At 40.3% G+C, this 11,440-nt stretch overlaps 1 long non-coding RNA gene, 1 other non-coding gene and 1 pseudogene across 3 annotated transcripts in view; 2 read left to right on the top strand and 1 right to left on the bottom strand.

Moving 5' to 3' along the window:
• The window catches only part of LOC110320554, a 41,326-nt gene extending 31,785 nt beyond the window's left edge, over window positions 1-9,541 (top strand). The window contains exons 2-3 of the long non-coding RNA XR_002380464.1: window positions 7,633-7,699; window positions 8,897-9,541. This is a non-coding gene — a long non-coding RNA (uncharacterized LOC110320554). The remainder of the gene's footprint in view (window positions 1-7,632; window positions 7,700-8,896) is intronic.
• Window positions 7-461, top strand: LOC110320553 (annotated as a pseudogene). Its single transcript, XR_002380463.1, has one exon. The product of XR_002380463.1 is annotated as a 40S ribosomal protein S12 pseudogene (transcript).
• On the bottom strand, window positions 5,608-5,732 carry LOC115063894. Its single transcript, XR_003843762.1, has one exon. It is a non-coding gene; the product is annotated as a small nucleolar RNA SNORA4 (small nucleolar RNA).
• Window positions 9,542-11,440: the final 1,899 nt, after the last annotated feature.

Here is an 11,440-nt window from a genome sequence, read left to right as displayed (position 1 = left end):
GCGGAAGCTCGGGTGCGTTCAAGATTCGGCGTCACCCGTGATCCACCGCCATGGCCGAGGAAGGCATAGCTGCTGGAGGTGTAATGGACGTTAACACTGCTCTACAAGAGGTGCTGAAGACTGCCCTCATCCACGATGGCCTAGCACGTGGCATCCGCGAAGCCGCCAAAGCCTTAGACAAGTGCCAAGCCCATCTCTGTGTGCTCGCGTCCAACTGTGATGAGCCCATGTATGTCAAGCTGGTGGAGGCACTTTGTGCTGAGCACCAAATCAACCTAAAGGTTGATGACAACAAGAAACTAGGGGAATGGGTAGGCCTCTGTAAAATCGATCCAGAGGGGAAACCACGGAAGGTGGTTGGTTGCAGTTGCGTAGTGGTTAAGGACTATGGCAAAGAATCTCAGGCCAAGGATGTCATCGAGGAATACTTCAAGTGCAAGAAATAAATAAATTTTGGCTCATCAAAAAAAAAAAAAAGAAAAGAAAAGAAAATGATAAAATTCTAAATTCGTTTATCTGAGATCCCATATTAAAGAATATTTTAAAAGAAGCACAAATCTTGTGTGGCAGGTCATACCTATAGTCCCAGCACTGGAGAGGTTGAAGCAGGGCAACTCAAAAAGAGTACAGATTCAATCAAAATCAGCAGAAGGAATAAATTTAAAAGCAAAGAAGTCAATTGAATAGGAAAAGAATAACACATGTCAATACAATCACACCTTGCTTCTTAGAAAGAAATCAACAAAATTGATAAATTTCCAGCTAAATTAATCAAACAGAGGAAAGAAGAGCAGCCAGCAACAAAGACAATGAAGCAAGAACATCATCAGGGACCATAGAGCGATCAAAATGCCAAGAAGAGAATATTGTAAAGATTTTGTGCCACTAAACATGACAACTTGGGCTAAATGGACAAAGCCTATGAAAGACACAAATTACTACAGCTAAATAAATGCATCCAATATGATCAGTACCCATAGCAGTAGCATCTGTAAAACTGTTTTGATAGACTAAAAATGACTGTCAATAAAAACAAAACAAAAAACCCTTTAAGTCCTGACTTCTCTATTTGATTATATCGAGTACCACCTAAATTGCTTTCTTTCCTCTTCTGATGACACCACACAGCTTTTGAGTTAATCCTACCGCAGCGGGGCCATTCTTTTATTGTTATCTTTCAAGGATTGGTTTTCAATTTATTCACATCTGAAACAGCGGGTCCTTCCTAGATTTCTGCCTAGGGTTCTCTGTTCTCATTCCAAAGCTCTCTAAATAGTTTCCTTTATTCTCAGGTTATTTCGTGACTCTTCATTGAGCGATGAGTCTCATATTCGTGAGTCAATGACGCAATTGGTACCTGCATCCAACTGTATAGCAGGTGCCCTGAACTCAGCACACACCAGCATGAGAACAAGTGACAGAGAATGCGGGTGTGACAGGGCACACTTAGTCACTGGGGGAGTGCACACCAGTAAAGACGCTATGGAAACCTCTCTGTGTGGAAACCTCTCACAAAAACTAAAAAAGTCACTGTCATATGAACCAGCTTCCCCTATCCTGACAACATACCCAAATGATACCCCCAAACCTTTGCATTTCCATTTTAGTTGCTATGCTACTCACGATAGCTCTGAAGTACAAGCCAGCTAGATCAGCAAGTTCTCAACCTTCCTCAGGCTGAGGCTGTTTAATACAGTTGCTCATGTTGTAGTGACTCCCAAGTTATTCCATCTGTACTTCTGTAATTTGGCTACTTTTATAAATTGTAATGTAAATATCCGGGTATATAGGATATCTGATGTGTGAACCCCGAGGGGGTCACGACCCACAGGTTGAGAACCAGTGATCTAGATATTCATGAGCGGATGAATGGATAGTGAAAACTTAGAATTTCATTTGGCCCTAAAGGAAAATGAAATTTGCAGGAAAATTCTCAATTACCAGACACACTGATCTGTGGCATGTCAGGAAGTTGGAGTCCTAAAGTCCTAAAGTTTGAGGTCCGGGATACAGAAAACATCCAGCACTTGAAACATGGTGTAAAGGGGGAAGCAAGTCACAGGCTGGGACTATAGACATATTTCCTTTTCGTATCTCTCTCTTTGTGTCTCTCTGTCTCTTTCCCTCTCTATCTGTTTCTGTCTCTTTCCCTCTGTCCGTCTTTCTCCTCTCTTGTCTTCCACTGTATGTGTATAATGTGAACACACACATTTTTGATTGCATGTGCAGAGGCCAGAGGGTATCTATTTCTCTCTTCCCATCTTATATTGAGCTCACTGGTTTAGCTGGACTGACAGAGACCCTCCTATTTCCAAGCTCCCAGGGCTGGGTGACTCATAGCCCTTTGACTCAGATGTCAGCTTTGTCCTAGGGCTTTGGTTCTCTGATTCTCTATTATGTCTGGAAAGCACCAGGTCAGAGTTCATGAATAAAAAATGGAAGTCTTCAAACATGGATAGGGTGTAGGGAGGATCCAGCATGCCAGACATTGAGAACATTGAACATAAATGGAAGGAAGGAAGCCTGGAGCTGAATGGAACGTTTGAGATCCATGGGGTGCAATGACTTCCAGAAAATGAATAATTAACCAGTAGAAACTTAGAAATTTTTCACTCTAAGAGTATGCCATTAAAAGAAAAATTAAAAAATAAGTAAATAAGGCGGTTCAAATATTGAATTTCCTTGCTATTTGCCTTGTATAGAAAGCTGCTGGGAAATGTTTGACACAGAGACTGAGAATTATGGCATGTGCCAAAAGAATTTTAAAACTGAGATTTAACTTGTGATCTAATTAAACAATAAGACCTGACAAAACAGTCATTCTGTTCCCTTAATGTCTTCCCGGGGCAGTTCAGTTTCCTATGTCAAAACAGACCCAGGCCAAGGTCAAATGCCTGAGGCCGAGGCTGCTAAACTCATGCCTCTACTACTTGAGATCTGCCCTTCCTCTCTTCCTCTCTCCCTCCCTCCTTCTCTCCCCCTCCTCTCTCTTCTATTGTCTTTGTCTCTCCTCGCTCATCTCTTTCCTCCTTCCTATCAACTCATACATTAAAACAGGCCAGAGAGTCTGAATCAAGAGTTCCAAGAGCAATATGAAAAAAAAAATGGCTTTTTAACAATCATCTAAAAATACACGAGAGAAAATAGCATGCCACAGCCCACAGTTCTACCAAGTTGAGGCCTAACGTGAGGCAAAAGAGAAAAAAGCTTGAACACACATGGCCACAAGGACAGGTGTAAAGGGGAAGGGGAAGGCATCAGAGAGGTCCTCAAACCTCAGTTCCCACATGTGGAAACATCTGTTTGAATTGTGGCCTCACCTGCTGTCTGATTTAGCACAGAGGCTAGCTCAGTTTAGGAGAGAGGCGTATCACCTAGTGCAGGGACCACATCCTGAAAGTAGTGGTGGCTCTGACCATTTTTGTATGAAGAGTCTATCTATCTATCTATCTATCTATCTATCTATCTATCTATCTATCTATCTATCTATCTATCTATCTATCTATTTATTTGAGAGCCACTGCATATGATATGCTTTGCTGAGAAATCACGTAAAAAGTTGACGTAGGGAATGGACATGTTCTTAGCAAGGTTTGCGACATTTTTGCTTGTAACGTTTGAGAGCTCTCTCTTTGGGGTGATTTTTTGGTTTTAACAAGTTTTCATCATAGATGCATCCAGCATATTGATGTGTTTTACACTGACCAAATTAAATAAGAAACAGATGTTTGTTTGAAAAGATTCTTCTGAAGTGAAGTCTCTATACTGTCACTTAAGTCCGATCATCTCCAGAAAGAACAGTGAGGAGCAAAGAACTGTCCCTGTCCCTGAGGACAGAAAACTGGCCTCCCTTCTTGATCCTGAGCTGGAGACCAACGTGATTATCATGGGTCACAATCTTCACACGCAGCAGTCTGCCTGCCGTGCGCACAGCTTTGTCAGTTAGCAGAATGCATCCTGAAATGTCTGTCATAATCATTCTTGCATCTCAGAGTATCCGAGAGACGCTGATTTAGGCAGGTCTTCCTCAAAAGGATTTATTCACCTTCACATCCCTCATATTTGGTCCTTTCCTTGTAAGTTTTAATGTAGCAAACATTATCCTCCCTGCCTGCTTCCTCGGGGATTTCTACACGGTTTACTCTAATTAGTCCTGATGCCAGACCTTGTGTGTTATGAACAATTCAAAAACAAACAAACAAACAATCGGGAAAGGACCAGAGGAGGAATCTCTCTCCCCCACTTTGCTGCTTTCTTTCTTTCTTCTTCCTTTTTTTTTTTTTTTTAAGACATAGTATCAAGGAGACAAGATAGCATTTTGTTCTCATAATGTGATGGACAAATCATAAGGCTGGTCTATTAGGATGATGGATGGCATACATTTTAATAGGAAACCTCAACGACAGCCAATTTCTCCTAGGCTGTCTTTGAAGCCAAATAGGCTCTGTATGGTCTAAATTTAAGACCCGTCTCTTAAGTTTCAAAGTTTTCTTGATATGAAAATATTGATTGGTTTTTAATTCTGTTGCTTATATCAACCATTAGAATCTTAGCTCAGAGCCTTGATTACAGAGGGAAATACCTGAAAATGAACTTTTCTCCCTGCAGCAGAACTAGCCTCTCGCTTCTAACATCTAGTCACTGCGTTTTCTTGACTGTAACTTTGATATTCCCTACAGTCTACTTGTATTCCATAGAAACAGATTAACCCAACAGAATTCTTTTTGCCCTACTCTAATTTATTACAGACCACATATGTCTCTTTAAATAGAGTTTTGCTCAAAAGACATTTCTTGGTCATCTACTATAGGCCAGGATTTGTATCTTTTGGCCTTGGAAAGCTTTGGTTCTGCCCTTAAACTCTTCCCTGCTCACTGTCGGTCAGACTTAAACAAAATGAAATCTTTGTAAAAAGACATGATGAACGCTTTGCTAGTTATACATATGAAATTACTTTGGAAGTAAAAGAAATGGCAGATAGTGTATCATATACTTATTTTAAAAGAGGGAAAACTACTTTTACTTTTATGTTATGTATTAATGTTTTTCATACATGTATATCTGCCCAGCATAAGCATGAAGTGGCCAAGGAAGCCAGAAGAAATCGCTGGATCTCCTAGAGCTAGAGTTTCAGTGCTTGTGAACCACCATGTTGGGGCTGGGAATTGAACTCAGGTCCTCTGCAAGGGCAGCTAGTGCTCTTAGCTACTGTTGAAGCACCTCTCCATCCACAATGCACATGTGGAGGATTCTTTTTTTTTTTTTAAATGTGTATGAGTGTTTTGCCTGAATGTATGTATGCATATCACATGCATGTCTGGTGTCTAAGGAGGCCAGAAGTGGATGTTGGATCACCTATAACTGGAATTGGTGGTTGTAAGCCACCATGTGGATGCTGGGGGAAAACTCAGGTCCTCTACAATAATGTCGGAGAGCAGAAGATGGTAATGCCCCTGAACTAATTCAGTATGAGGCCATGAGGCCTCTGGTTGAGACCATGAAGTCTGTGTGGCTTCTCAGGATGAAATGAGCAATATGTGAGCAATAAGTGCCCTTAACCACTGAACTATTTCTCTAGCCCCCACTTTATACTTCTTTTTTTCCTTCACTGTAGGTCATAAGTAATGAACCACAATAGATGAGACAGCCCTCTCTGGAGTGTGATCTGACTCATTCTGCCAAACAGCCTCAGTTGGTAAAGGTAATACCCTACCCCCATTAGCTTTTGATATCATTTTATATTTCTAACCACAGTAAAACGGTCATAGCATTGTGTAGCCTTGAAAATAGAACACTGGTTCAAATGAGCCTTGTTTAAAAACCGGCCCTTCTCAGTCATATGATATTTTAAAACTTCTTAACCACATGAACATTGGTACCGCCAGATGGTTGGATGCTGCAAGACTTATAAAAGCTTTATTCCCAGGTACCACGGCTGCCAGTAGCACTGCTGTCAGCTGACATTCATTCTCAAGCTGTGGTCGGTGCCTTTTGAATTATTCAGTAAAGCCTCACCATGGTCTTCTGAGATCTCTGCCACCTATGCTTCTATTTTAAAGAAGTGAAAGTACCCGTGGAGAAAGTCCATCCTGTGAAGCCGCATGAACTTCGCGGTTTCACCCAGAGACCTCATACGGAATAAGTTCAAGGGTGGCACCACCTTCTGCTTTCCTACATTATTGTTCCACTTATGATTATTGATCATCTGGTTTTATTTTGTTAAAACCCTTAAGAAACTTGAAGAAGCAGAGTCAGTAAGACCGAGAGTAAATATCTCAGCCCACTTGCACCGCTGTAACAGAATATGAGACTGGCCACTTGGAAGGTGTGTTATTAATTTTGGAACAAGCATGAGAAACTGAGAAAACCATGGCAAGTCTGTGATTCCATCCCTAGGGAGGCAGATGCTTATCGCTCTTTTACTAGCAGCCTCACCTAACTGTTGACCTTCTTTTACTCCAGGTTCTATCAGAGACCCTGTCTCATAAAATAATAACGTCGAAAGAGTGACAGAGGAAGAACCTAGCACTGGCATAAAGAATGATTCTACCAATCATAGCTTGGTGAACCAATGAGTTTATTGGGGTTATGTGTAGACAGAATGGGGAGATACTTACAGGAGCGCAGTTGACTCAGCTTCACTATTACGAAGCCTACCCCAGCATGGTGACATCTCATGAAAGCGGAGTGGCTGGAGCTCCCTGTCCAACCTGTAGGCATCTCTGCCAGTCTCGTCTCCTCTAGTAAGTACTTCTGCAATCATGGAAAGAAGTCTTTCCAGTTTCAAGTGCTTCCTGAGTCTTGTAAACTTCGTGAGATTCCTGAGTTCTCTTAGCCTCACTCTTCCCAGTCTCTTTGCCTTCACACTTTAGAGTAAAACTAATATTTTAATCAGGTTTCTGGCATAGACTGGGCTCACAATTTTCTAGTTGGTAATGAGTATATTTAGAATGCTTTCTCTTCTTTTAGGAGATTTCATTCTTATGATATTGATTAGCAAGTAGTGACAACATGATGCCAATCTGCGTCTGGCTAATTTCATATTATATACTGGCTAATAAAGGAAGGACACATTCCACACCGTTCTCAAAAAAAGGTTGAGAAAAAGAAAGTCTACCCTGGGCATAGAGACATGGCTCAGTGGAACAGAGCATATATTGCTTTTGCAGGGGGCCTGAGCTTGATTCCATGTACTTATGCTGATCCACACACAACCTCTTGTAATTCTAGACCAGGGAATCCAATGCCTCTGGCATCCACAGTCATCTACACTCATGTGCATAGACACACAGATGCATAATGAGCAACCACATATATCTTTTTTTTTAAAGAAAGAAATGTCACTTTCAAAGGGTAACATGTCATATCCTATCCATTTTGTATGCCCTTCATACTCCTTGTCTGCCTCATTATCCTTGTCCAGAATAATGTAAGTCTTATTAGACATAGCTCCCACTACTTCCTTCTTTACTTGTCCCCATCCTGATGGACCCTGATGTAGGATAATGATGGGGGCACATGGAAATGCAAGGCTGCTTTCCTCATGCCGTGTAAGAAGCAAAAGAGAAAGGGATGGACTCTAAATATCCCTTTCAAGGGCACACTCCCAATAATCTAGTGTCTGTCTTGTAGGCATCAACTGGAAAGAGTATTACCATCTCCCAATAGCATCACAAGTTGGCAACCAGGGTTTAAGCAAGTGAGTCTTTGAGGACCCTTCACTTCCTAAATATAGACAGTTTATTCATTAAGTTTTATACAGTTCTCACAAATGATTCTGTAAGAGTAGACAATCTTATTTTCATTACTTCATATGGAAAATCCACATCTCCAAAATATTCATGAACTAGTACAGGATCTTCTACCTTATTAGAAACCACACCACACTAGATCTCCCCTGAAAAGATTGGGATCTTAATTACATCTGGAAGGGAAGAAACATAGAAGGAATGAGAACAAAGTACAACTGTTTGGGGGATGAGCTATAGGTCTCTGACCTCTTAGTGATTGTGGACAATAGCCTCCGTTTCTTAGTTTGGAGAATATACCCACCAGGAGCAATACCAGTTCCCCTTGGGACATCCCTTCACTGTGGCTGGATTACAGGAACACACTTATGTATTATCAGTAATAAGCAATATTCAAATGCATCAAACAACATCTCAATGCCTCTCCTACTGCTGCCTAGAGATGGGAGTTATTAATATGACCTTGCTTTTGTCACATATATCATCATATCATCATTGTCTTCAAATTGAGACAATGTATCTACTTGTCAAATAGATCTCAGTAAATGGAATTGTAGTATTTCCTGTATGCATGTGCTATAGAAAGAAATGACTTTTATGTTTGCTTTAGGTCACTTTAGAGGTAGGGTCAGGATGTTGTCATGCATAATTGTTTTTAGACATACTTTTCCATATTTACAAGGTGAATTTGGGAAAGGATTGGAAACATATCCAATCTACATCTACAAGAAAATTTAAGCTTGAAGGTACCCTGAGCTAACTATTGTGTATTTATACAATTAAATTGTCTAAATTCCTACATAAGAAAGGGCACCTAAAGATTCTGTTGACATAATATCTTCTTCAAGTCTCTGTTCAATGTCACACATATCTTAAACTCTAAAAATCCAATGCAGATGTCAAGGGGTCTTTAAGCAAAGATGGAGTAGAAATCAATTCTAGAATTATTATTTTGAACAGGGTATCTACAGCTATAATAAAGTTAGAGCAATGGGGCCCAGCAATGTGAAGTCAGTTAATGGACTTTATTTAGACAACATCAGATAAGGACATTAGTAATAACTGTTATCGTGATAGATAACCTTAAATTCAAGAAAACATTTCCCCAAACACAAGTTGTTGTGATTCCTTCCCCTTTTATCTTACAGTCAGCAGAAGATTGCAACCTCCCATTATGAAATGGCATCATAAAATGCAGAGCACAGCCACCCTGACGGAAACCACCTTTCTCCTCTGCCAATACACACAGGCTAGCAGTAAATGCTTTTTGAGCTCCTGGCGTGCGGATAAATTCCCGCAGACGTCCCCAATTGGACTGAGAGATTGAGAGACACAAGGAAGAGAATCGCTGAGGCTGGGAGAATTTAACATGGCAATTAGCAACCCTTTGGCTTCCCTAGACCCCACAGCCTAAGACTGGGGTGCAAGAAACCGAAAATCTCTCCAGCAGTGTCCATGATAAATTGGTTGGGTCCCTGGGGTTATTGGACACAGTTATTATCCAATGGCAGCCTTGGATAGTGTGCAAGTCTATGTAGTGAGGTCAGAAAATGAAACAGGGCTTTAAATTCCCAAGGAGAGCTCCTTTTGCTTACGTCTCAATTGGTATGCCCTTTCCCCTTATTCAGGAAGGCGCCGGATCACATCACAGCATCTGTATTACCTTCTCTATCTGAACAAATAACTTCTCAAACATCACTTATATACAGCAATTGTAACCATTACCACTGGTGACTCTGTCCTTGAAAAGTTAGAAAAGTAAGAGATGAAATTGAAAATAAAAATATTTAAAGACTTTTAGTCTCTCTCTCTCTCTCTCTCTCTCTCTCTCTCTCTCTCTCTCTCTCTCTCTCTCTCTCAAAGCAAAGGGTTTGTAGGCAAAGAGGAATCTTAATTCTCTTTGCATATTACCACTGAAAGCTGCTTTTAGGCATTATTTTAAACATCACATATAATTCATAACAACATCACTTTCACATTGCATTGAAATTAGCTTTTTACATTTATGCATTTCTCAGGGTCTTAGGAGTCTGGGGAAAATAGCATTGCCTATTTACAACTTTGCTGGAAAGATTAAATGAATTAATATGGAGAAAATGCTAGGAGGCTTGGCATTTAGGAAATTTTCAATTGTTAGTAGCTAGGATAATAATGATACTGAAAAAGATGGTCATGATGATTTTTAATGTCATCTTAGATATATTTTATCATCCACACAGCAAGGATTGTACTTGCCTTATCTAAGCATTGAATCAAACTGCAGAAATGCAATTGATATTTATGCATGGGAAAAATGAAGGATTACCTGGGTTTTTCCAAATACTGAATTCCACACTATTGATTTAGCTTCATTATGAAGATGATTAGGGGTTGTTACAAGGGAAGTGAGAAATAGATTGAGCAAAATCAATATCTTCAGAACACTTTTACTGAGAGACAACTATGTGTCAGCCACATTGCTTAGAATACATATATGCCAGTGCTAAAATTAAATCTATTCATGTCTGTCTGTCTACCATATATCTATCTACACACACACACACACACACACACACGCACACAATTGTGTGTAACTGGTACAATAAAGAGATCATGTGGTCATGCTACAGATGTTTCAGTTGTGTTTTTCTATTCTATTCAAATGTCAGTTCTTTCTTTCTCTCTTTCTCTCCCTTTCTCTTTCCCTCCTGTTCTCCTGTTCTGAAGCTCTTTACCTCCCTCGTTTAATACCTTTCTCTTCATCTTCTCTGTCTCTGTCCTTTTCCTCTCTTCCCCTTCTCTACTTTCATCTGTCTTGTCCATCTCTTTCTTCTTTCTCTGAGTTTTTAGTATCGATGTTGTTTATGTATCTGAAGATAGATAAGTAAATAAACTGTAGAATGGGAAATGTGCCTCCAGCTGTTCCTTGAGCTTTTCCATCTAGATCTTGTTTTGCCTGCAACTCAGAGCCATGTCTATATGAAAGGGCTGAGTGTCTGTTCTTAGCAGTAGCTCAGTCTTCCATGGCTTCAGCCAAGCTGTTGTGTACCTTAAGATTTGAGGGGGTTCTGTCTTCTCTCTACAGTCCATCCTGCTCATCTTCAGAGGCCGAAGGTTATATTTAGTGGGTTGTTTAGCAATGATGGTGTCAAAAACAAGAACTATTAAGTTCCTTGGACTTTTTTTTTTTTTTTTTTTACCTTTTGTGGTTCTTTGTCTTGGCTTCTTTTCTTGTCTGTTGAAATTAACTGATTTAAAATGTAATTAATTGGAACACATTTAAGAAACTGAAAGCTAGCAATGGATGTGTGTGCACTGATCCAAAGTGAATACTCCAGTGTCCCTGTTAAATGTCTTTGAATTTGTAAAATCTTCGCTCAATGCAATAATTTGAGAAGGAAGTGCCTGAAGGTGAATCACATTTTCTGTCCTCTTGTGGTTTTTGAGGTTCAAGGCCATTCTTTTCTTTGCCTTTACAAAATTCCCTTTGCCTGGCTGTGCTATTTACAGACAATTTCCAGGGTTGTCATTGCTCTTTCCTGTTTGCTTGTCCATGGGATTGCTTTGTTTGGCCATTACTGACTCTATCCTCATTCATTCTTCTCAGAAGACATTTATGAATTAATCCCGAGTTCTGAGGTGCCGCAGAGTAGCTGCCCTGCTTGCACCTTCTGTGTCTTATTTGCCTGTTCACTCCCCATCTACCTAAAGTG

This window comes from Mus pahari, chromosome 4 (assembly GCF_900095145.1).
Source record: "Mus pahari chromosome 4, PAHARI_EIJ_v1.1, whole genome shotgun sequence".
Taxonomy (NCBI): Eukaryota; Metazoa; Chordata; class Mammalia; order Rodentia; family Muridae; genus Mus; species Mus pahari.
The sequence above is the reverse complement of the archived record's forward strand: the minus strand, read 5'-3'. Positions and strand labels throughout refer to the sequence as shown.